Here is a 21,044-nt window from a genome sequence, read left to right on the forward strand (position 1 = left end):
GGAAAACTTATACGCAGGTGCAAAAAATTATAGGCTGTTCATCTACAATGATCTCCAATGTTTTAAAATGGACAAAAAACAAAAACAAAAAAAAAAAACAGAAAAGCGTGGAAGAAAATGGAAAACAACCATCAAAAGATAGAAGAATAACCAGAATGGCAAAGGCTCACCCACTGATCACCCACAAATACTGCCGGTATTTGGTTAGACTCTTTCTCTCCGATTGTTCTGTCTGAGTTATTCTCATTAGTTACTTCATCCAAACCATCAACATGTTTATTAGACCCCATTCCTACCAGGCTGCTCAAGGAAGCCCTACCATTATTTAATGCTTCGATCTTAAATATGATCAATCTATCTTTGTTAGTTGGCTATGTACCACAGGCTTTTAAGGTGGCAGTAATTAAACCATTACTTAAAAAGCCATCACTTGACCCAGCTATCTTAGCTAATTATAGGCCAATCTCCAACCTTCCTTTTCTCTCAAAAATTCTTGAAAGGGTAGTTGTAAAACAGCTAACTGATCATCTGCAGAGGAATGGTCTATTTGAAGAGTTTCAGTCAGGTTTTAGAATTCATCATAGTACAGAAACAGCATTAGTGAAGGTTACAAATGATCTTCTTATGGCCTCGGACAGTGGACTCATCTCTGTGCTTGTTCTGTTAGACCTCAGTGCTGCTTTTGATACTGTTGACCATAAAATTTTATTACAGAGATTAGAGCATGCCATAGGTATTAAAGGCACTGCGCTGCGGTGGTTTGAATCATATTTGTCTAATAGATTACAATTTGTTCATGTAAATGGGGAATCTTCTTCACAGACTAAAGTTAATTATGGAGTTCCACAAGGTTCTGTGCTACGACCAATTTTATTCACTTTATACATGCTTCCCTTAGGCAGTATTATTAGACGGTATTGCTTAAATTTTCATTGTTACGCAGATGATACCCAGCTTTATCTATCCATGAAGCCAGAGGACACACACCAATTAGCTAAACTGCAGGATTGTCTTACAGACATAAAGACATGGATGACCTCTAATTTCCTGCTTTTAAACTCAGATAAAACTGAAGTTATTGTACTTGGCCCCACAAATCTTAGAAACATGGTGTCTAACCAGATCCTTACTCTGGATGGCATTACCCTGACCTCTAGTAATACTGTGAGAAATCTTGGAGTCATTTTTGATCAGGATATGTCATTCAAAGCGCATATTAAACAAATATGTAGGACTGCTTTTTTGCATTTACGCAATATCTCTAAAATTAGAAAGGTCTTGTCTCAGAGTGATGCTGAAAAACTAATTCATGCATTTATTTCCTCTAGGCTGGACTATTGTAATTCATTATTATCAGGTTGTCCTAAAAGTTCCCTAAAAAGCCTTCAGTTAATTCAAAATGCTGCAGCTAGAGTACTGACGGGGACTAGAAGGAGAGAGCATATCTCACCCATATTGGCCTCTCTTCATTGGCTTCCTGTTAATTCTAGAATAGAATTTAAAATTCTTCTTCTTACTTATAAGGTTTTGAATAATCAGGTCCCATCTTATCTTAGGGACCTCATAGTACCATATCACCCCAATAGAGCGCTTCGCTCTCAGACTGCAGGCTTACTTGTAGTTCCTAGGGTTTGTAAGAGTAGAATGGGAGGCAGAGCCTTCAGCTTTCAGGCTCCTCTCCTGTGGAACCAGCTCCCAATTCAGATCAGGGAGACAGACACCCTCTCTACTTTTAAGATTAGGCTTAAAACTTTCCTTTTTGCTAAAGCTTATAGTTAGGGCTGGATCAGGTGACCCTGAACCATCCCTTAGTTATGCTGCTATAGACGTAGACTGCTGGGGGGTTCCCATGATGCACTGTTTCTTTCTCTTTTTGCTCTGTATGCACCACTCTGCATTTAATCATTAGTGATCGATCTCTGCTCCCCTCCACAGCATGTCTTTTTCCTGGTTCTCTCCCTCAGCCCCAACCAGTCCCAGCAGAAGACTGCCCCTCCCTGAGCCTGGTTCTGCTGGAGGTTTCTTCCTGTTAAAAGGGAGTTTTTCCTTCCCACTGTAGCCAAGTGCTTGCTCACAGGGGGTCGTTTTGACCGTTGGGGTTTTACATAATTATTGTATGGCCTTGCCTTACAATATAAAGCGCCTTGGGGCAACTGTTTGTTGTGATTTGGCGCTATATAAAAAAATTGATTGATTGATTGATTGATTGATCAGCTCCAGGATGATCAAAGACAGTCTGGAGTTACCTGTAAGTGCTGTGACAGTTAGAAGACACCTGTGTGAAGCTAATTTATTTGCAAGAATCCCCCGCAAAGTCCCTCTGTTAAATAAAAGACATGTGCAGAAGAGGTTACAATTTGCCAAAGAACACATCAACTGGCCTAAAGAGAAATGGAGGAATATTTTGTGGACTGATGAGAGTAAAATTGTTCTTTTTGGGTCCAAGGGCCGCAGACAGTTTGTGAGACGACCCCCAAACTCTGAATTTAAACTATGGTTTTGGGCTTATATATATCGCATAACAGGTATCATGGATCAGTTTGGATATGTCAAAATACTTGAAGAGGTCATGTTGCCTTATGCTGAAGAGGACATGCCCTTGAAATGGGTGTTTCAACAAGACAATGACCCCAAGCACACTAGTAAATGAGCAAAATCTTGGTTCCAAACCAACAAAATAAATGCCTCGCAGATGTGAAGAAATCATGAAAAACTGTGGTTATACAACTAAATACTAGTTTTGTGATTCACAGGATTGCTAAAAAAGCAGTTTGAACATAATAGTTTTGAGTTTGTAGCGTCAACAGCAGATGCTACTATTATTGTGAACACCCCCTTTTCTACTTTTTTTACTGTTAGCCCAATTTCATAGCCTTAAGAGTGTGCATATCACGAATGCTTGGTCTTGGATTTGTGAGAATCTACTGAATCTACTGGTACTTTGTTTCCCATGTAACAATAAGAAATATACTCAAAACCTGGATTAATCTTTTTAGTCACATAGCACTACTATTATTCTGAACACTACTGTATAATCTTTAGCTTAAGAAAAAAGTGTCTGCAGACAAATATCATATAATTTTTTTCCAACTATCAGTTAAATATCCTTGCATTACATTTGACACCAAGTCAGGCAAATTCATTCTTTGCGATATATAGTAGTGTGTGGCCTTGACATTTAATCAGTTCTGTTCACATCCATCGATCGACTGTATTGTTGACTCACATGGTACCAAAACAGTTTGTAGCCAGTATAGATTAAACAGTTGTGACATTGAGTTTGACCATGAAATTCCATGACCTTGACCTTGTCTTCCACGAACTCTGACGTTGGAGCTTGCCGCAGCTCATTTTAAGGTAACCTGACCAACGCTAATTCCTGTATTAGAGCTTTTGATTTCCCTGGTGTTTCCAGGCACTCTCCTGTGTGCCTCCCATGTCACATATGCTCCTGGCTCCATGACTATCTGCACCACGTCACTTTGGAGCTCTCCGGCTCTCAGCTACAATGTCTCAGTTCAGTTAAGTTCCTTCATGTTTTGTGGGATTCCGCTCTCACACAACTCCTGTTTATGAACTGTACCAAGGACTACACACAACTTCTGTAAGGACTCTTCTTGGTGTTGGGCCCAGTGACGTCCCTGTTGTTGATACCAAGAACTGTGTTACACTAGCACCACCATGTCTGCAGCGGGCACACATGTTGTGTGGGAGGTAAAAAGGAATGAAAGAGAGAGTTCAAAAGAAGAAGTGTAGACAGAGCCGTTCTGTTCTTTTGTTTTATGTGTCATTTTGTTTGCGACAGAGAGAGTCGCAGTAACACCTGTAATGCAACAGAGTAAAATAAATGCTACAGCTCCTCAGGGGACCTTCTGCTGTCTCCTCTTTTGCTCCACTGTACTGCCGTGAACAACAAACAGGGGTTAACCCTGAAGTCCAGCACAACGTCAACTCTGGAGCAAGAAGAAGCTCCCCTGTGTGTCTCCCAATAAAGCCTGGAGGTTTGACAGGAAATGTTAACATTGGCGACCATGAAGGGACTACTTCACGGCAGTAAAGTTTCAGAGGTGAGCATAAAACCTGGTGAAATAAATCGAGACAAGACAGCAGTATAAATAAAGAAGTCGGCAACGAGCTAATGCTAATGGCAGCCACTAGAGTGCGAAGAGATGTATGGGCGGGCTCCACAACACTACAACCCATTCATTATATTGACAAAGGCTGATGAACTTGTTGTAAAAGTAATTATGGACAAGAAGGAGAAAGAAAACCAGGGCTATAAAAGCTACAACCCGTTTGTGCACGATGATGAGCCCACTGAAATACAGTCAGAAATGAAACACTGAGCAGCGGCGCCACACAAGATTGTTAGAACAAATCCCTTCATTGAAGTGGCAGAGTTGGTATCACAGAGCCCGCAGTATTCAAGCACAAATCCTTTTACCCAAGCCCATCTCCGGGATTTTGTCCACAGTACACCACTGCCTCCTTAATTATTCTGGCCAAATCAGTCCTATTGTGTCTGCTCCAGGCTGTAACCCATTCAGAGACGTTTTACATGGACATTCAAACAAGCCATTTAATGGCGAGTAAAGAGGAAAGTGATCTGCGAGAAAAGGTCCCCACATTATGCCCAGGAAAGTATGATGAAACAACACCATGGAAGGAGTTTCTACACAGTTTTGAAAGCTGTGCTGAGGCAAACTACTGGCCAGAGAGGACAAAAACTAACAACTTAGTTCTGTTTATAGGGTCTACAGGTGCTAGTGTTCATTGAAACCCCCGGTCTTCACAATGGGATTATTGTTGTCTCGTGGAGGAGATGGAGCTTGCCTATGACTCTTCTTTAGAGTATGCAGCTGCTATGACCATTGAACTGAGGCAACGTGTACGCAGGCCAGGTGAATCCCTTCATGCTTTAAGGGACGACATCTGTGGGGAAATAGTGGCTTACAGTGACTGGACTGAAACTGAACAAGACACTGTTGGCGTGGAAGTTTTCACCAGCATTGTGGGCAATGCTGAGATCATGCAAAAGTTGCTGGAGCAACAGCCTCACACCCTAGCCCAAGCTTATGAAATTACTCGCTGTTATGAACTCATAAAACAAGCTGCTAGTAATGTTACCAATCTAATTCAAGCCTTGGTACATAACATGCCTGACAGGAGACAATGTGCTGCTGTAGGCAGGGAAGGAACAATTGAACAACCACAAGAGTTGGCTCTCCTTCCACATAGCCCTGAATGCAGAACCTTTTTTTCCCTGAAGCCCACCTGCTAGAAACAAAGACTTTAAAGCCTTAAAACGTGGGGTAGTTCGCTGCAGAAACTGTTCTGACATAGGTAATTTCAAAAACATTGCCCTTCCCCTAGAAAGGTGATAAAAGCTCAAGTTTCTTTTGATCCTACTGCTTTTGATCCTATTGACAGCCAGCAGGTGACAGTACTCCATCTCAACACCAGCAGCCAAGAAATAAACATCAACATGCAGCTCTTTGGACTAGATATATGCGCTGTCCTAGACAGTGGCGCCAGGAGAAATGTGCTGCTTCTGGACCTCTATAACTAAAATCAACCCAGCTCTTCACCTCCTACTACACACAACTTCTGTAAGGACTCTTCTTGGTGTTGGGCCCAGTGACATCCCTGTTGTTGGTGAAGCACGTGTCCCGGTTCAGATCACCAGTCGCCAAGTGAGTGTGGACGTTCTGGTAGCTGACATAGGGAGTAATGAAGCATTACTTGGTCATCCATTCCTGGAACAAGCCCGGGCACACCTAGACTTTGGTAACGAGCACATCACCCTGTTTGGCGAGGAGGTCCCTTATTTTTCCCTTTGGGGTAACTCCAAAGCACATGCTGTTAGAGTTGCCCGAAATATAGTCATTGAGCCCGGGAGGGAGTACATAGTAAAAGGTGGGGAGCACTCCAGTGGTCCTGTTCATGAAGAACTGATGCTCAGCCCAACTAAAGGTTTTGTACAGAAACATAAACTGCTTGTTGTCCATGTCCTGGTGGCACGCCAGCCCACCAAAGCTGTACCCATTTGGCTCTTCAGTCCTGGCACTACAGCTGTGACAATAAAGGAGTGGGCTGTAGCAGGGTTCCTCCATCCAGTTAAAACCCTGTAGCCCTCTGCTGTCATCCCGAACGTGCTATCAGTTACTGCTCCTTCCACTGTTCCACAACATTTGCACAAACTTTATATCCAAAGCTCCCCCAACTTTCTGATGAGGAAAGGGGCCGTCTGGCAGAGATGCTTTGTACCTACAGTGGTGTGTTTTCTTCTGGGCCTAACGACATTGGCCGCACCAACTTAGTCCAACATGACATAATCACTCAGCCTGGGGCACCAGTCAAGCTGGCACCCCACCGGATGGCGGCAGAGAAACAACATGATCCTGAGCATCAAAGTGCTGCGCGTCTTGTGACGCAGCAGATGTGACGGCCCAGCCCGTCACAGTCACAGCCACAGCAACATCGCATCACTTATGCTCATCCATCCATCCATCCATCCATTTTCTTCCGCTTTATCCGGAGTCGGGTCACGGGGCAGCAGCTCAAGCAAAGCTGCCCAGACCTCCCGATCCACACACACATCCCCCAGCTCCTCCAGGGGAACCCCAAGGCGTTCCCAAGCCAGCCGAGAGATGTAGTCCCTCCAGCGTGTCCTGGATCTTCCCTGGGGCTTCCTCCCAAAGGGACGTGCCCGGAACACCTCTCCAGCGAGGCGTCCAGGGGGCATCCGGAAAAGATGCCCGAGCCACCTCAACTGACTCCTTTCAATGTGGAGGAGTAGCGGCTCAACTCCGAGCTCCTCCCGAGTGACCGAGCTCCTCACCCTGTCTCTAAGGGAGCGCCCAGCCACCCTGCGGAGGAAACTCATCTCGGCCGCTTGTACTCGCGATCTCGTTCTTTCGGTCATGAGCCAAATCTCATGACCATAGGTGAGGATCGGAATGCAGATCGGTCGGCAAATCGAGAGCTTTGCCCCCCTACTCAGCTCTCTCTTCACCATGACGGTCCAATACAGCGACCGCATCACTGCAGATGCTGCACCGATCCGTCTCCGACACATTGTGTCAGAACAAGGGGTGGCCACTGACCCAGACAAAGTCCACAAAGTGAAGGGGTGGTCATCCCGAACTTCTGCTCAGGACATCCGCAGATTTGTTGGTCTTGCTTCCTATTATCATAGATTTGTAAAAGACTTTGCTACGATAGCTGAGCCCTTGCACTCCTTGACACAGAAGCATGTCCGTTTTCAGTGGGGCACAAAGCAACAGGCAGCCTTCAACACACTCAAAACTCTCCTGACCACTGCACCCGTGCTTGGCTACCCACTTGACCAAGGCAAGACAATTTTAGACACTGACGCAAGTGATACTGGCATTGGGGCTGTTCTGTCCCAAGTGCAGCAGGGTTGGAGTGTGTTCTGGATTATGGAAGCCATAAGTTGTCAAGGACAGAACAGAACTATTGTATGACCAGGCGAGAACTGTTGGCGGTAGTTGAATTTACGTCCCTCTTCCGGCAGTACCTTCTGGGGCATCCTTTCACAGTATGTACTGATCACAGCAGCCTACGATGGTTAACCTAGATGAAAGAACCTGAGGGGCAGCTGGCAAGGTGTCTTGAAAAACTTGCTTCAATATTATCCACCAGTAAGGCCGCCAGCACGACCACGCAGATAGTATGTCAAGACATCCCTGTCACCAGTTATGTCCTTGTAAGCTACAAGAACCCACAGCCCACAATAAAGACTTTAGTCATCATGAAGTACAGTGTGAGTTGGACTCTGGCGTCAACCTGGCAATGTCAAGTTCAGTGGGGGTAGCTGAAACAAGCACTGAGCCCTTAATCACTACAGAGGCTGAGATATACTTGACAAAGTCAAACAAGACCCCATTGTTTCCTGGCTGGACCACAGAGCAGCATTGCAGAGCCCAGGAGGCAGACCCTGATATTGCGCTAATCAAAACATGAATGGAGACCTGTGCTGAGTGACCTCAGTGGACTTCTGTGTCTCCCCACAGCCCAGCAACAAAAGCTTATTGGAGCCAATGGAAAAGACTTTAAGGAAGAAGTACTCACCCAGAGATTTTACTGTCTGGGTGACGAGCAGTTTTATCACCAAATTGTTCTTCCGCGTGCCCTCTGGTCAGACATCTTTGAGCACATGCATGAAGGATCAGTTTGGGAACACTGGAATGGAGCACACTGTGGCCCGCCTTCAAACTCGATTCTACTGGTACCATATCTGAGAGGATGCTGCTTTATGGTGCCAGACCTTCACATGCTGTGTGGCTAAAGCCAGACCGCTGAAAACACCACAAGCTCCCATGTGAACTGCTCACATGTGTGCACCAATGGAACCAATGGAAATGGAATGACCAAGCTGTCACCGTGGCTGAAGTGCTTGCTTCTGAGTGGGTGTGTCGTTATGGGGCTCTACAGACATTGCACAGTGACCAAGGTAGAAATTTTGAGTCTGAAGTGTTCCAGAAAATGTACAGCCTGTTTGGTGTGGAAAAGACACACAACACCTTTTAGACCACAGTCAGATGGGTAGGTGGAAAGGCTCAATGCCACCTTGCAGAGGATCCTGGCCACAACAGCTGAGAGGTGCAATTGGGATTGGGACCTTATGATTCCCTATGCCCTCATGGCCTATAGAGCAACAAAACACAGTGCCACTAAATTCACCCCTAACTACCTGATGTCTGGACATGAGATAAGAGAACCGGTCGACCTAGTAGTGGGCCTGCTCCCTGATGATGACTCTACAGTTCCAACCCCTTTGTGTGTTCAACAACTTCGCGAGAAACTTAAGCTGGCACACCTTATTACTAGGGACGGGCTTGGTGAATCAGTTACCCGAGCTAAGTTCCAGTATGACAAAAAATATTGCCGGACGCAGTATCATGTTAAAGGGACTCGGAAGATCAAAAATAAGGTGAAGAAATTTCTTCCCTCGTATGATGGCCCCTTCCTCATCCTAGGACAACTTGATGACCTTGTCTGACACATTCAGAAAAGTCCGAAGACCAAAGTAAATGGTCTTCAGACTTTGTCATGAAACCCTGTAAGGTTTCATGACCAACTGAAACCCTACAGGAGCCATAACATGCTGGATAATGCACGGGTTGCTACCCATGCTCAGAGGTGGTCACCAGAGGAGGTCCCTCCACCATAGCATGAAATGGCCATCACAGACCTCAACCTTGGTCTGCCCAACCTCTTATTGATTCTGAGGCCGAGACGAGCACCAGTAGCCTCACACCAACTCCATCTGGAGGCAACCCCGCTGTTGTCTTTCCTACTCCCCCTGCCTCATCTTCACCTGGTGTTTTTACAATAGTGAGGGTACAATCCAGGGACAGCTGCATGAGAGCCCACTGTGAGCCCATTGTGAATGTCCTCTGGGAAGCATTGGATTGCCTCCACCGGTGACCTTGGATGTCGTTTTTTCACAGTCGTGGTGGTGCTTTCCTGAGTTGATTGAGAATGTCCTCTGGTAAGCATTGGAGGACCTCCACACAGGTGACCTTGGACCTCTTTTTCCACGGTCGCAGATTCGCTTCCATGGATGGTTGAGAGTGCTTTTCTGGGTGCATTGGATTGTTGTTCTGGACTTTGAACTTTTTTTTAATTTTCCCTTGGCTGACCTAACTTCCAAACTGTTCCTGTTGTACTGTGGGCCCTGGAGAGTTGCCCAGCCTCTGTGTTCTTTGCTGTGGGCTCTGGGTGGTTCCATTCTGCCCCGTTTATTCACCAGGAGGCACTCTTTCGGGGGGGGGGGGGGGGGGGGGGACTGTCATGGTCTGCTTTGTCTGCTTCTCTCCTGTCTTTATTAACCTTGTGTGTAGTTTGTTAGTTTTCCCCCAGATGATGCGCTGCAGAGTCGAGGAACACCTGCTGCTATTCACCGCCACACACCTGACGTACATGAGCGACTCATCAGCAGCGGGTTACTTAAACCCAGGCTTTCAGCTTATTGACGGCCGGATTCTTGGTTTTCCATGCCATGAAGCCAGATTCTTGCATTGCATCCTGCATGAGAGTTCATGACCTTGACCTAATCTTTCCTGCCGCTTCCATGCGCTCTGACATTGGAACATTCCGTAGCTCGTTTCAAGGTAACCTGGCCAACTCTAATTCCTGTATTAGAGCTTATTGATTTCCCTGGTGTTCCCAGACACTCTCCTGTGTGGCTCCTATGTTGCATATGCTGCTGGCTCCACGAGTACCTGCACCATGTCACTTTGTCACCATGCTTCAGTTAAGTTCCTTCATGCTCTGTGGGATTCCGCTCTCATGCAATTCCTGTCTATGAACTGTTGCAAGAACTAGTACCAACAGCTATTACCAAGAACTGTTTCCAAGAACTGTATGAACTCTGATATTGAACTACTAAGAACTTTCGAAGTCATTTCTAAAGTCAACTCCTGTTTAATTGGAACTGCGTCACAAGACGCGCAGCACTTGACCTCTGATCTCTGAAGATACCTCATGTACTGTGAATGATTCCAGAACAGCAAACCTTATTTCCTAGACTGTGAACATTATTGTGGACATTCTTGTTTTGAGCCTTCTGTGAACTGTTGGTTGTTAAAGGCTTCAGTGTTACAAGTGCAGTCACTCTCCTCTCCTCCATTCTCCTAGTTCCCGTCCTTGGCTCTGTGTGCCCACCTGGCTCCGGATCCAGTTCCTATATACCCCAGGATTCCAGTTTATTCTCAGACTCCCAAGTCTGTCCGTGTGTGCACTGCAGCTCCCAGAATACTACCACTACAAGCGGGCCCAATTTTGGCTCAGCAGGCCGTCAAACTAGTGCAGAATTGTTCATATGTTTATTGTAAATAAATCTCTTTTTGTTCACAACCAGTTCTGTTCCTTGCTCCCAGCGTTTAAGTCCATCACCTGTAACGGTCTGGTCCCGTCCGGACCTCTAACCATAACAGAGTGGATCCCTGTGTTGATAAACTACTCAAAACTGGCTTCTGAACAGCATTCTGTCATTTCTTACTGTGGAGAGTTCACTACTATTTTCTTTGATACTCGCATTTCTTGAAATCTTTCTTTTCTGTAATTTAGCTTCCATTTCCTTGTCTCAATTCTCTTTTTGGAGTGAGGCGGAGGGGTAGGCAGAGGGCTACAAACCCCTTCAAATGGAGTGAATCTGGATGCGCACTCCATTTGAAGTGTGCATCCAAAGAAACAAACATGGCGCCCAGAGCCACACAAATGAAAGCAGCTTTCATTACAGATTACGCTGTTTGGAAAGTTATAACTTGCCAACAAACTTTACAGGCAGTTGCCTATGACAGCAACATGCATGGATGCATGCTGGATGCATGTTGTGTATATTGTCGTTCTAAAGAATATCGTACCTTCGCTTGTGCACTGAGGCATTACAAAGCATATACACACGAACGCTACGATAAGACACTTTTATATCTCACAATGGAGAAAATCATGATAAAGGATAAGCATGTTAATTTGTATGTTCAGAAATCTTTGGATAATATCGATCCCTGCTGTTGGATTTCAAGGTCTGTAACACGTGTGTACTTTGTAAACAAACAGGGAGCCCTGAGCACACTCGTCTCCTAATAAGCTTTCAGGCAGAAAATGAGGACAAGGTTCACCAATGGGAGTAAGTTGGAAAATATACACACACACACACGTATATGTGTAACACATAACCTGACGTCCTAATAGAGTGCTATTATTTGTCAAGGAAATTTCTAAAGGTTTTAGGGCTGGATGCAAAAAATGAGAGAATTTGAAAAAGAAATATAGGGTTAACAGAACTAGATGCAGCCCATAACATACATACAGGTGCTGATAATTAGAATATCATGAAAAGTTGATTTATTTCAGTAATTCCATGCATGAATAATGTATGCATTCATTCCACACAGACTGATATATTTCAAGTGTTTATTTATTTTAATTACTAATTAATGAATCCATTAATTATTACTAATCAATGAATTAATGATGAATCAATTAATGATATTAATTATCACTATTATTAATGATTAATTATTATCAATCAATCAATCAATCAACTTTTTTCTTATATAGCGCCAAATCACAACAAACAGTTGCCCCAAGGCGCTCTATATTGTAAGGCAAGGCCATACAATAATTATGAAAAACCCCAACGGTCAAAACGACCCCCTATGAGCAAGCACTTGGCTACAGTGGGAAGGAAAAACTCCCTTTTAACAGGAAGAAACCTCCAGCAGAACCAGGCTCAGGGAGGGGCAGTCTTCTGCTGAGACTGGTTGGGGCTGAGGGAAAGAACCAGGAAAAAGACATGCTGTGAAGGGGGGCAGAGATCGATCACTAATGATTAAATGCAGAGTGATGCATACGGAGCAAAAAGAGAAAGAAACAGTGCATCATGGGAACCCCCCCACAGTCTACGTCTAAAGCAGCATAACCAAGGGATGGTCCAGGGTCACCTGATCCAGCCCTAACTATAAGCCTTAGCGAAAAGGAAAGTTTTAAGCCTAATCTTAAAAGTAGAGAGGGTATCTGTCTCCCTGATCTGAATTGGGAGCTGGTTCCACAGGAGAGGAGCCTGAAAGCTGAAGGCTCTGCCTCCCATTCTACTTTTACAAACCCTAGGAACTACAAGTAAGCCTGCAGTCTGAGAGCGAAGTGCTCTAATGGGGTAATATGGTACTATGAGGTCCCTAAGATAAGATGGGACCTGATTATTCAAAACCTTATAAGTAAGAAGAAGAATTTTAAATTCTATTCTAGAATTAACAGGAAGCCAATGAAGAGAGGCCAACACGGGTGAGATATGCTCTCTCCTGCTAGTCCCCGTCAGTACTCTAGCTGCAGCATTCTGAACCAACTGAAGGCTTTTTAGGGAACTTTTAGGACAACCTGATAATAATGAATTACAATAGTCCAGCCTAGAGGAAATAAATGCATGAATTAATTCTTCAGCATCACTCTGAGACAAGACCTTTCTGATTTTAGAGATATTGCGTAAATGCAAAAAGGCAGTCCTACATATTTGTTTAATATGTGCTTTGAATGACATATCCTGATCAAAAATGACTCCAAGATTTCTCACAGTATTACTAGAGATCAGGGAAATGCCATCCAGAGTAAGGATCTGGTTAGACACCATGCTTCTAAGATTTGTGGGGCCAAGTACAATAACTTCAGTTTTATCTGAGTTTAAAAGCAGGAAATTAGAGGTCATCCATGTCTTTATGTCTGTAAGACAATCCTGCAGTTTAGCTAATTGGTGTGTATCCTCTGGCTTCATGGATAGATAAAGCTGGGTATCATCTGCGTAACAATGAAAATTTAAGCAATACCGTCTAATAATACTGCCTAAGGGAAGCATGTATAAAGTGAATAAAATTGGTCCTAGCACAGAACCTTGTGGAACTCCATAATTAATCATCAGTATTATTAACATTAATTAATTACTAATTAATTAATTATTAATACTACTAATTATTATTCTAAATTACGAATTCATTAAATTACCGTATTTTCTGGACTATAAGTCGCACCAGCCACTTTATCCATTATAAAGAAAAATAAAACATAAATAAGTCGCACCGGAGTATAAGTCGCACCAGCCACTTTATCCATTATAAAGAAAAATAAACCATAAATAAGGTCCACTGGACTATAAGTCCCATGGACATACAGGTATGTTAACACGAAAAGTTCAGATGATAATATTGTGACGGCTACCGTTTTCGGATTCATATTTCACCAGTCGCAACTTGTAATCTGCAGAGTATGATTTTCGTTTTGGTGGCATTTTTTAGGGCCTTCTCCGTTGTCTTGTTAAGTTATCAGTAACGTTAAAATTTTTATTTTTCTATGGTAGTCAGAAGTCGAAGGAACAGTCACACAAGCCTCGAGTGCCCTCTCGTGAGCTGCATTTTACCTACGGATATGTTTGTATTTTGCGGACCACATTGCGAGCCGAACCATGCAGCACCTACCTGCGCAGCTCATGACCACCCAGCGTTGTCGATCCAGCTCCTTCCAAGTGCAGACGCTAATCCTCCGCCGTCGCTCAGTGCTCCCATGCAGCTCTCAGTGTCAACTCTGCTCACACTGATATCCAAGGGTTGAAGCTGTCTTGTTAGCCGTCCCGGAATAAACACCATGTTCGTCTGCTTCAAACGCTTTTCACAATCATCGACGCCAGCTCCTTCCAAGTGCACACGCTAATCCTCTGCCGTCGCTCACCCAGTGCTCCCACGCAGCTCTCAGCGTCAACTTAAACACTCTGCTCACACTGATATCCAAGGGTTGAAGCTGTTCTGTTCGCCATGCCGGAATAACAGCAAGCACCGTGTTCATCAGCTTCACATGCTGTGGGTGAGGTGAGGAATACGCATCCAACATTCTGTTCTCTGATTGGTTATCGCGACCAGCGTGAACTATAGGATGGCCGTCATACTACAGTGCCCATGATGCATTGCATTTCCTTTTCCGGTGGCCATTTTAAAACATAGATCGACTCTGTCACGTAAAATTGTTTTGTTACAGTAAATTAATTGAGATCCTACCGGTATATTTTTCATTTATAAGTCGCACCGGAGTGTAGGTCGCACCCCCGGCCAAAACATGTAAAAAAGTGCGACTTATAGTCCGGAAAATACGGTAATTATTAATACCACAAAATTCTCTGACATGATTGTGATGTGTTAAAGAAATCTGAGACTTCTTCTATTTCTTTGCATTTATGCAGAAAGGCGAGAAAATAAAAAGAGCAAACAGGCTACTGCAACAAGTTTCTCTTCGGTTGCCATGTTGACAAACAGTTTGAGACGAGCAGTTATTTTTCCCCCTGAGGCGGAGGGGTGTCTCAATTCATAGGGCTAGAGGCATACCCCCTTCGCCTTACCCCTTGTTTTAAAGGGGTAGGCGTAGGAGTAAGGGTAGGGCCAAGGGGAAGGGGAAGGGGTACAAAAGAGAATTGAGATTGGGCCTTAATGTTCCAACCGATAGACTTTTTTGTTTTTTTTGCAAATAGTTGGTCATTTTGAAATGGATGCCTGCAACACATTTCAAAGAAGCTGAGACAGGGACAACAAAAGATGGGGAAAGTTGATGAATGCTCAAAAAACACCTGTTTGGAACATTCCACAGGTGAACAGGTTAATTGGAAACAGGTGAGTGTCATGATTGGGTATAAAAGGAGCATCCCCAAAAGGCTCAGCCATTCACAAGCAAAGATGGGATGAGGATCACCACTTTGTGAACAACTGCGTGAAAAAAATAGTCCAACAATTTAAGAACAATGTTTTTCAACGTTCAATTGCAAGGAATTTAGGGATTCCATCATCTACAGTCCATAATATAATCAGAAGATTTAGAAAATCTGGAGAACCTTCTACACGTAAGTGGCAAGGCCGAAAACCAACATTGAATGCCTGTGACCGTTGATCCCTCAGGCGGCACTGCATTAAAAAACCGACATCATTGTGTAAAGGATCTTACTGCATGGGCTCAGGAACATTTCAGAAAACCATTGCCAGTTAACACAGTTCATCGCAACATCTACAAGTGCAAGTTAAAACTCTACCATGTAAAGCGAAAGCCATACATCAGCAACATCCAGAAATGCCGTCGCCTTCTCTGGGCCCGGGCTTATTTGAAATGGACAGACACAAAGTGGAAACGTGTGCTGCGGTGTGATGAGTCCACATTTCAAATTGTTTTTGGAAATCATGGACGCCGTGTCCTCCGGACAAAAGTGGAAAAAGACCATCCAGATTGTTACCAGCGCAAAGTCCAAAAGCCAGCATCTGTGATGGTATGGGGGAATGTTAGTGCCCATGGCATGGGCAACTTACACCTCTGTGATGTCACCATCAATGCTGAAAGGTACATCCAGGTTTTGGAGCAACACATGCTGCCATCCAAGCAACGTCTTTTTCAGGGACGTTAAAGGCTTCAGTGTTGCAAAACCGCCCAGCCCTCCCGAGCCACACACACCTCCCCCAGCTCCTCCGGGGGAACCCCAAGGCGTTCCCAAGTCAGCCGAGAGATGTAGTCCCTCCAGCGTGTCCTGTGTCTTCCCCGGGGCCTCCACCCAATGGGACGTGCCCGGTACACCTCTCCAGCGAGGCGTCCAGGGGGCATCTGGAAAAGATGCCCGAGCCATCTCAACTGACTCCTTTCGACTGGCTCGACTCCGAGCTCCTCCTGAGTGGCCGAGCTCCTCACCCTATCTCTAAGGGAGCGTCCAGCCACCCTGCAAAGGAAACTCATCTCGGCCGCTTGTACTCGCAATCTCGTTCTTTCGGTCGTGAGTCAAATCTCATGACCATAGGTGAGGATCGGAACGTAGATCGATCGGTAAATCGAGAGCTTTGCCCCCCTACTCAGCTCTCTCTTCACCACGACGGTCTGATACAGCGACCGCATCACTGCAGATGCTGCACCGATCCGTCTATGGATCTCACGCTCCATCCGTCCCTCAATCGTGATCAAGACCCTGAGATACTTAAACTCCTCCACTTGAGGCAAGGACACTCCACCGACCTGAAGAGGGCAAAGCACCTTTTTCCGGTTAAGAACCATGGCCTCGGATTTGGAGGTGCTGATTTTCATCCCAGACGCTTCACACTCGGCTGCAAACCGCCCTAGTGCACGCTGAAGGTCCTGATTTGATGAAGCCAGCAGAACCACATTGTCCGCAAACAGCAGAGACGAGATTCTGTGGTTCTCAAACCAGACCCCCTCTACACCCTGGCTGCGCCTAGAAATTCTGTCCATAAAAATAACGAACAGAACCGGTGACAAAGGGCAGCCCTGGCGGAGGCCAATGTGCACTGGAAACAGGTTTAACTAACTACCGGCAATGCGAACCAAGCTCCTGCTGCGGTCGTACAGGGACCGGATAGCCCTTAGCAAAGGACCCCGTACTCCCGGAGCACTCCCCACAGGGTGCCCTGAGGGACAAACGCCTTCTCCAGATCCACAAAACACGTAGACTGGTTGGGCGAAGTCCCATGAACCCTCGAGCACCCGATGGAGCGTGTAGAGCTGGTCCAGTGTGCCGCGACCAGGACAAAAACCACACTGCTCCTCCTGAATCCGAGGTTCGACCATCGGTCGAATTCTCCTCTCCAGTAATCTGGAATAGACCTTACCGGGGAGGCTGAGGATTGTGATCCCCCTATAGTTGGAACACACCCTCCGGTCCCCCTTCTTAAACAGAGGGACCACCACCCCGGTCTGCCAGTCCAGAGGCACTGTCCCCGATTGCCACGCGATGTTGCAGAGGCGTGTCAGCCAAGACAGTCCCACAACATCCAGAGACTTAAGGTACTCAGGACGGATTTCATCCACCCCAGGAGCCTTGCCACCGAGGAGCTTTCTAACCACCTCGGTGACTTCGGCCCGGGTAATGGATGAGTCCGCCTCTGAGTCCCCAGTCTCTGCTTCCTCTTCGGAAGATGTGATGATGGGATTGAGGAGATCCTCGAAGTACTCCTTCCACCGCCTGACAACATCCCCAGTCAGGGTCAACAGCTCCCCACCCGCACCGTAAACAGTGTTGGTGGAGAGCTGCTTCTGCCTCTTGAGGCGTCGGACGGTTTGCCAGAATCTCTTCGTGGCTGACCGATAGTCCTCCTCCATGGCCTCCCCGAACTCCTCCCAGACCCGAGTTTTTGCCTCTGCGACCGCACGGGCTGCGGCATGCTTGGCCTGCCGGTACCTGTCAGCTGCCTCTGGGGTCCCACCTACCAACAAAGATAAGTAGGACTCCTTCTTCAGCTTGACGGCATCCCTTACTTCCGGTGTCCACCACCAGGTTCAGGGATTGCCGCCGCGACAGGCACCAGAGACCTTGTGACCACAGCTACGAGTGGCCGCATCAACAATGGAGGTGGAGAACATGGTCCAGTCGGACTCCATTTCTCCAACCTCTCCCGGGATCTGGGAGAAGCTCCCTTGGAGGTGGGAGTTGAAGACCTCGCTGACAGAGGGTTCCGCCAGTCGTTCCCAGCAGACCCTCATGATACGTTTGGGCCTGCCAGGTCTCACCGGCTTCCTCCCCTCCCAGTGGATCCAACTCACCACCAGGTGGTGATCGGTCGACAGCTCTGCCCCTCTCTTCACTCGAGTGTCCGAGACACGTGGCCGAAGGTCAGATGATACGACTACAAAGTCGATCATCGACCTCCGGCTCAGGGTGTCCTGGTGCCACGTGCACTTATGGACACCCTTGTGCTCGAACATGGTGTTCGTGATGGACAAACTGTGACTAGCACAGAAGTCCAACAACTGAACACCACTTGGGTTCAGATCGGGGAGGCCGTGCTTTCCGATCACACCCCTCCAGGTCTCACTGTCGCCGCCCACGTGGGTGTTGAAAACACCCAAGAGAACAATGGAGTCCCCAGTCGGAGCGCTATCTAGTACCCCTCCCAGGGACTCGAGGAAGGTCGGGTACTCTACACTGCCGCTCGGCCCGTAGGCCGAGACAACGGTGAGAGACCTGTCCCCGACCCGATGGCGTAGGGACGCGACCCTCTCGTTCCCCGGAGTGAACTCCAACACATGGCGACTGACCTGGGGAGCAATAAGCAATGCGACCCCAGCTCTCCGCTCAGCTGGAGCTAATGTACACCTGGTAGTCAGACTACGGTAGTCTGGTAGTCAGACGATGTCCCGGATCAACACAGCCTTCACTTTTGTACTGATCTGGTCTTTTCAGCCTGTCGATGGCCGCTCAGAGTGCAGCGCGCCCTCCGCCGCTGTGGGCCGTCTTTAATCCGGTTGTAATGCTCCTTAATCTGTGTGACGCCGAGAGTATCCTCACCGAAAGCCGTCTGAATCTTCCGAATGGTTTCCACCTGGCTGTCTCTCACAGTTTGTGGAAAAATTTGATTCAGTGCTGCTCCAATCACTCAACCATTTCCCTGACAATGAAAATCTGACGAGGGGGGTGGACTAGTGCTCACTCAAAGCCTGCCTACAGGTGAATGACGCAACGGACAGGCATGAGCACGCATGCGCACGAAGGTTCAAGCTTGGCTGATGCAAGCGCACATGATTCAAATCCATATAGTTTTAAAAAAAAATAAAAAGGTCGGATAGTTTTCTAACAGATCTCGTAAAGAAATTAGAATTTTAAAAAAGCCTTGTGTGGCTCAAGTGAGGAGAAAACACAACAGGAAGAAAAGTGTGAACAGTGCACTCACCCACTTGCAGAATGTTGTCCCCGCTAGATCTACTGTCCTAACCTCCTGTCCTGGGGATACAGTCAATGCAATCCTGGCCATGTTGTAATGATCATGTCTCCATGATGTGGCATAATCTTCAGATGAGTGATGCCACAGGATTAACTGTCCTGTCCTCCGCTCTTGATGATCTAATCAAAGTGCTTCTTGACGCGTTGGAACAGCCACGTCACCATGGTGCCATGTCCAGCGGTGCATTTGGGTGTATGCATGTTTTGATTTGATTTATTTGGCAATAACATAGTAAGTCCCTTCAGCTGTTCCCTTGTTTTCTCCACTCAGGGTCACCCCAGCAGGTGGATCTGCATGTTGATTTAGCATGGATTGTGCACAACATCCTCCTCCTCTGTCATCCAGTCTCATGAATAAATATAAATATAAAATGTAATAGGATTTGTGTTAGGGTTAGTGTTTGCGTTAGGGTTAGTGTTATGGTTATCCTTAGGGTTAGGGTTTGTGTTATGGTTAGGCTTAATGTACTACATTAATATAGTTGACACGTCTAAACAGCTATGATGTCATCTCAACACAGTGCTCAGGTTTTGGCACCTGATGATATGATCACTGCTTTGAAAAAGCTGAAAACTCTTCACAACGGAGATGGGAGTTTGAAATGAGACTGGGATTTTGTCCATTTTTGTAATAAAGAGTTTGGATTCTGTCCGCTGGGATATTGTCCACTGGGATATTGTCCACTGGGATATTATCCATTGGGATTTTGTCATGGAACCCTGCTCAGGAGGATGTTTGAGGCCAGGCCCCATTACACAGTATTGGAGACTCTGGGGAAGTTTAATCTTGTTCGTTGACTGATAGGCCTTTTTAGTGGGCCCTGACCTCTCACACTTTAACATTGGGACTATTTGATCACTATGACCACAGGACTGTGTGAGTGCTTTGTTCCATCATCTCTGTCTAGCGTGTTTAATATTTCTTTCTGATTTGTTTATTTCAGTGTTTGATTAAAAAGTAAAGTTTTTCTATTGGTAGTATGATCAGAACAGACAGTCACACTCTTGAGTTTCTTCCTACAATCAAAAACACCTACCACTGCCTATGAGCTTGTTTTAGAGGTGGGTAAGGTCAAACCTTGCCCTTGTGAAGCACCTTGGGGTAACTCATTTTGTGATTTGCTGCTATATAAATAAATTGAATTTAATTGAAATTGTTTTCTACTCTTAAACTGGCATTTTATATCTTGTTCCTTATTACAATGGCAGTTTATCCTATTGAAAATAAAAATTCCTTATTTTAATACTGGCCTCCTGAGTCTTACTAGTAATGTTGCAGTGTTGCTGGTTTTTGCAGATATGATGGGAAAACACAGGAAATCTCAGGCTTAATCTGTGTAGTGTGTAGTAGTGAACTTAATGGTTCACTACTTTGGACTTCATTTAATGAATCATTCAAGGATTCAAAGGATTCAAAAGAATTTTATTGTCATATGCACAAAAGAACATGTTCCCTGCACAATGAAATGTGTCTACTGCATTTAACCCATCCTAATTGCCAGTAGGAGCAGAAGTTGCCATTAGGCGCCCGGGGACCAGCTCCAGATGTACATCACTGCCTTGGTCAACAGCAGGGCTGAGCAAACCAAGACCGACCCATAACAAAAGACACACAACACACATAGGCCAGCCCGGTACATAAACACATATTAAAAAAGCACACGAGGGAAAAAGGAGAAAAAAAAACCCCTCATAGCCGCTGCGTTACACAGCAGCAATGAGGAAAAAACCCCCATCAGCACAGAAAAACAATAAATAATAATAATAAACAGAG

Source organism: Thalassophryne amazonica, chromosome 14 (assembly GCF_902500255.1).
Source record: "Thalassophryne amazonica chromosome 14, fThaAma1.1, whole genome shotgun sequence".
Lineage (NCBI taxonomy): Eukaryota > Metazoa > Chordata > Actinopteri > Batrachoidiformes > Batrachoididae > Thalassophryne > Thalassophryne amazonica.